The 6692-nt window shown below is 34.1% G+C and overlaps 1 pseudogene; it reads right to left on the reverse strand.

The window, feature by feature from the left end:
• Positions 1-4783: 4783 nt before the first annotated feature.
• Positions 4784-6692, reverse strand: part of LOC119190259 — an 8892-nt pseudogene continuing 6983 nt past the window's right edge.

Genomic DNA, 6692 nt, shown 5'->3' on the forward strand with positions numbered 1-6692 from the left:
CGCTTAGTACCTATGACCGTCTACATGCGGGTTTGAAAATAACAGCGCGACGGCTCGGCCGTTTCATGTAAAATAATCTTTTTATAGCAGAAGCTCGGCATACGACTAAATGTTGGTAAGTGGTCACAAACGTATGTGGACACGAATGCCAGGGGAATGGGTGACTTGTACTGCCAAGTTTTAAGATAATAAATGGGAATATGCCTTTGGCAATATTTCTAGGCATACGAATTGCAAAAACAAAGCTTGATTATTTATTGCATGAAAAAGGTCGGCCCATTTGGGTTTCGATCTTAAGACCTCATAGGTTTTATAGTTGAATAACGCTGCCAATAAAATAAAGTACCAATTAGGAGATTTCTTGTAGACGATTCTAATAGACATTTGATTTTCTCCATTACACAAAGTTTCTGATTTGGTATCACCATGTTAGCCTATTTGTATTATGTAGCTTTCAAAACAAGGGCTTTCGCGCGTTACGGGAGTGATTTGCACCCGACATCGCTGTTACTGCTTATTTGTTTAAACGATGCCCACTTCCGGATACTTTACCGCGATAATGAATTATTTATATATTTCTTAACAGTTACTATGGTAAGCCGTCTCTACTATTGGTTTTTTGCGCGACTGTACGTACTTGGTACTACCCCGGTCGAGCTGGCCTATTCATCCTATACACAGGTAGTGCGACTACTACGTGACTCTACCATTTCAAATATTTTTTTAATTTTTTTTATAAAGTAATATAACCACAATACTTTATTCAATAGCACTTGCATAAAATGTAAACAAAAGATATGCGTTGGTGCTATTTTCATTATTTACTTAGGTTTTGTATACCTTTCAAGATAAACATGCGAATAAGTATACCTAAAGTGAGTTACAATACAAATGGATTAAAACAGTTTTGATGTACTATATAACCTTGATGGAAAGCTTTGTTTGCAAATTATATATATGTAACATCATAATTTGCGAAAAATTATTAAATATACGTCTTTATGATCATACAGTGTCAATATTATAAAAGTTATATGTATGGTTTTTTTCTTTAGATACTAAATACATTGAAATATGTACCAGCCACCCAGAAATATTATAAATTTATAATGTATATTTCTTTTCTTTGCATCATTTATATTTGTACCTGTCTTGATTTTTTTTCCTTAAGGAAAAGATTCGTGTGAATATACTACTTTTGAGTTAAGGCCGTCGCAGAATTTCTTAGACACCTCCTTTTTGAGTCATTAAAAGATTTCAACACCTTTGTTTTATGTTTCATCAATGATTAGAGCGTCATCTGATTACTAAAGTTTGGGCAGGTGTCTACTGTAATATCTCCGCATTAACCGTCCATTCAGTAATCGTATAAATGCACCAGGTACTTCGATACTGTTACCTAGCACTGGCTAACTTTGTTGGAATACTTTTAATTCATCCCCAGCACACGTCCGTGATCTAGTGCGGCGAGATATAAAAACATAGAAAAATCCGTTATAATCGAATATTTTTTTATCAGAAATAAAACGGATAAATCCTCGTTATTATGTGGCAAAGGGATCGTTTATTAAGAAATAGAGAGGAGGTGTGTCAGGCGTTTTCCATATATTCCAAATGCCGGTACTTAGCATTGCGTGGGGCAAGGGGCACACTTAATCATCGCTAAATTATCGAATATTTTTAGAAATGAATATCTTCTGATAACTAAACAACTTCTAGCTGGTGTTATCGTAATCTCACATTTTTTATCAAAGGAATGACGAGGCACCCGACGCGACGATCAATTCATTCGTCTATCTATGAGTGCCTACTGCTTATAAACAAAAGCAACACCATGCAGAACTTTATATTTTAAACTATGCATAGGCTCTACAATACGCTCGTCGTCATGAAATATCATAAGGAGTTGTGGCCGGTATTTATATAACATTGTTTCTAAATTTCTAAATTGTAGATTTATTTTATAAAGTTCTTCACCTAATACCATTTCTTAACAAACTGAATATGCCACTTCGACCTAAAAGAGCAGTTCTATGTTTCGACTTAGGTAAATAACAAATAAACAAGTGCGTTATAAAAATATTTTTACATTTTACCTTATCAAGTACTTTTAGAGTTATTTTTATTGTCACTTTTTCGTTCGGTCAAATGTTGTATTGAACATATCCCGTTTAGGAGTCCTGAATTTGAGTTGGAAAAATTTTGTTTGAAATATCTGAAAAAGCCTGGAATATGCTATATGGTCCGCTATGCAAAACATTCGTCACTCGAGGGTCCGGCCATACAGTTTCTTACCTATAATGCATAAAACCAAAATACTGTTATCACAATTCTATTGTTATCGCCTTCATATGTATACCGCAAAGGAATATAGTTGATATTACATAATGATCATACTAACTGTGCGCCATGGTTTATAATATGTAATTAAGTTTTATTTGATATTCTTATTTTTTTACTTAACAATCTTATATTCATTCCATATTCTATCTGACAGACAGAAGCTGATCCCAATAATTTTCATAATAAGAATGATATTACTGTTATTGATAAAGTTTTAAACGTGAATTGTTATTATAAAAGCATGTATTGTTTTCGAATTACAGAAACAAGTGCAACAACGAGAAAAGAAGGCGTGAACTTGAGAACGAAACCATAAATCAGCTCGAAGAGCTCCTGGGGACCTGCCTTGCGGAGGTGAAGCAGCCCGACAAGAACGGCATCGTCCGCGAGGCCACCCGCCAGATACTGGAGGTGCTGAAGCGGAGGCGCGAGTGCCCCGACGAGTGCCCGCTCCGCGCCGCGCAGTGCCTGTCGCCCGTGCAGGCCGGCGAAGTCAGCTCCACACAACAGCCGCCCTGCGGTGGACTGCATTACTCTGAATTGACTACTCTCATTGAGGTGTGTGAGATTCGATTACAAATCAAGATGTTGATAGGTGTACTTATTATTCATACTTGCATAGTGGACCGCTACACTTTGTAACCGATTTTAAAGAAAATCCTGTTTTAATGGCACGAGGTTGAGTGTTATCATTATTATTCATTATTGGAACGCTCATAATATATGCACGGACATTTTTCGATTTCTTTTAACTAACATTACATTGTATAAGTTTTGGTAGTATTAGCATTAGGTAGCTTGTGTAGTATTAATATAATATTATTTAAGCTCCGCAAGCACCAGTTTTAAAAAATAAGAATTTGAAACATAATCATAAAACCTTAACATTATTAAAGCATATTATAGCCTATTTCCTCGTTAAAGAAACGACACCAAATAGAGTCAAAATAAAACAAAAACTTAAAAATATACTAAAGTATGACATTTACGTGCGTGACATACAATGCACGAGGTCAGCTCGCAATTTTATCATTTTATCGTTGTCTGTCATAACACTACATGTTTCATTACTTGTTCTATAACACTTGTGAGATGTACTGGCGTTTTGAGCGGGCGACGTTCTATACACAACTATACAATACAATCTATTAAAAAAAAACAGACACACACACATCACGACTTCACCCTTGAAGGGGTAAGCGGAGGTGCAACCAGAGCATCCACTTTTCGCCAATTGTGTTCCGTTTCATGATGTAATGGGAGCAAGCCTATCGGCATATCTTGCGCAGAATCCCAACTCCGGGGTGACAGTGAGCAGAAAAACCGAAATATCATTTTCCCCGACGCGGGATTTGAACCTAGGACCTTAGAGCAATGTCGTACCACGCACGCAATACAACTACGCTACCAAGGCAGTAGAGACGATATATTAGAATGTTATTTATTATTTGATGTTTTTTTTATATCAAATGATTCTTTTAATTTTAATGATACAGAGGCGAAAATGATGCGAAACAAATAAAATAAGATACTATGCAAGTATCTATCTCAGTATTACATTAGTTATTATTGCTTTTGGCAGTATAAAAGCGTTTAGGTCATTTGATAAAATAATAGTTGTCAGAGCAACGATAGCATAGTGGGGAAAGGAACGGTCTGTCGAGACGAAGGTCCGTAGGTTCATATATTCAAGGCACACTGCTCTGACTTTTCAAACGTTATATTATTTTTCAATTATTGTTGCCCGTACCCAGCAGTGGGATAGTGTACAATACAGGGCTGCCATTTAATTATATTATTATTATGTTTGTCAATCAATAGTTTTATGCATACTTTGTGAACAGTTTGGTTCAACCTATATTATACTTAATCTCTATTATATTAGATATTATACGTCCATAATTATTCATTTGATCGCTATAACATTTATCGTTGATGTATACAAAATTACTAAAATATGAATTTAGGTATATTAAGTGTTCTTAAGGTTACAGCTGCAAATACCTTATTGTTATATTAGTTAAACTATCAATATTCACATTGCATAATAATGTAACATATTTCAATGTGTTGTGTAATAATTGAATATCTACTATGTGAAACGTTTTGATTTCACTCGTAACTTTCTAAAGTGGAGTATTAGGCATAAATTCAAAGTTGCGTTATTTACATAGAAAATAATATACCTACGAATTAAATTTCTAATAAAGAAAAAAATTTATGTTTTAAAGACGGAATACTAATATTTTTAAATATGTTTAAATAAGGTGTAGATATTCATGTGGGAAGGGAACTGCTGTAGAGTGTAGCTTTTCAGTGGAACAATCATAGGTTAATTGTGAGTAGAGTTCCGTACCTTGAGAGGTGACCACTAATAGTAATAAAATATGTTATGTGGGGAACATTTGAAAATGTCAACATTATCGCAGTGAGTAATCAATTAAGCCACGCCCTCTTTTGTTAGAAAAACACAAGAGATTGTTGTATAATATAATAATGGACCCACCGGAGCAACGTTTAGTCGCCTGGGAAATGTTGCGTCATCCGAGCGCTGCAAGTCTCTTAGTTTCCAGTTAACTGCGCACACTGTTAGAAGTCTTAGGTGTCTTGAAGCTATGAGCCACAAGGCATTCGTTTTATCCACAATGTGTGGCAGCCTGGAAATACATCATGAAAAAATCGAAAACAAAATTGTGTTTAATTGTAGATATATCTATGTATTTTTGCCGAAGTAAAAGAAAAACAGATCAAATTGTAGGTACTAAACAAAAATTATGTAAGTTATAGTATAGCTAAATTAAACCGTTCACGCGCACAGTATTTACGTTCCTTCTACGATTTATGGATCTATATTTGCATATCCATATTATCAGACTTTTATCAATATTTCGACAACAGTGGATCTATTTATTTAGGTATGTATTTAAGTACAACCAAAGTAAAACTCTAAAGGGTGGTAGACACTTGAGGATTGGATATAATATAATATATTGTACGTCTCTGCTTTCTGTATCGCCCGACTATATCCATAATACACTAGAAAGGCATGAATAGATAAGATAATGAGAACAAAATACTTTTATGTCGTTCTTATAACCCTTGTAATTTTTAGGGTTCCACACTTTATAAGTAACCCTTTGTTTCCGTCTGTCTGTTAAGACCCTTTTTCTCAGGTACGCGTAGAGGTATCAAGCTTACGTGATTTTATATTAAATACTCGGGTTTACGGTCTCATAGCTGTGAAAAAATCGATTTGTAAGTCAAAGCGATCAAAAGATATGACCGTTTATGTCGCATATGTTGCGATATCACAAGGGAACTAAACCCTATTGGATGTTCTCCGTTAATCTAGAAAAATGAAATTTAAGAAAAATCTAAATCGGAAATCCGTTAATATGTTTTTTAATAACAAGCAAATTGACTAATACGAATTTATGATTTGCGGTTGGTTGCAATAATAGTGTCTAGAGATCGAACGGCAAAGTTTAGTTTGTCAAATTAAAATTATATACTTAGATGCATTACCTACAGCCTTGTATAGTAGAACCCTCGGTGCAGAGTCCAACTCGCAATTGTCCGTATTTGTTTTACTATTAAGTGATATAATTATAGGCACAATACCGCAGTACAATTTCCAATCATGTCTTTTTTTCTATATTTCAAAATATACGTATGTATAAAAGCAATTGTTATGCTTATATACATTTATATTTTGCACCAATTACTATAACGATATCCTCTACTGAAAAGTATAACGTGAAGTAGCTGATAAAGTCTCGCTTATCATGATTATTATTGATACCTCATAAATAATATCGAAGACGCTGACGTAGACAAATCCAAATGAATAGTTGTCAGAATGACTATCCAAGTTGAATTTATCAACGATTGAGTTTATTTAAAAAGCCATTTGAACTTGAGGTCGGGTTTAAATTCTTTGTAGAGAGCATCTTTGATGGAAAATAATAAAATGCTGCCCTGATTGTAAGTACTGCGCTGGTGCAATATGTTTTGATGTTTAACATAATAATAATGGTTGTATAAAACGTAATTAGTCATGTTATTTTGTATACATTTATACGAACTATCGGTACGTCTTGGTTTGGACGATTTTATCTTATCACGTATCAGTAATGGTGTTCCAGGGGAAAATGGGATGAAGTATAATTTTATTTTTTAATCTTAAGTCTGTTAATTAATATGCAAGCATTATTTAAAAAAAAAAAGTAATTCTAGATACTATAAGGAACTTTTCCTTTTATTACTGATAATGTTTCTGAACCCACGGTTTCTTTTCCTGTATGCTAATTTTATTCTCATTTATTTTTAGGCATTGAAACACTACACCA

The sequence above is a fragment of the Manduca sexta genome, chromosome 23 (assembly GCF_014839805.1).
Source record: "Manduca sexta isolate Smith_Timp_Sample1 chromosome 23, JHU_Msex_v1.0, whole genome shotgun sequence".
NCBI lineage: Eukaryota > Metazoa > Arthropoda > Insecta > Lepidoptera > Sphingidae > Manduca > Manduca sexta.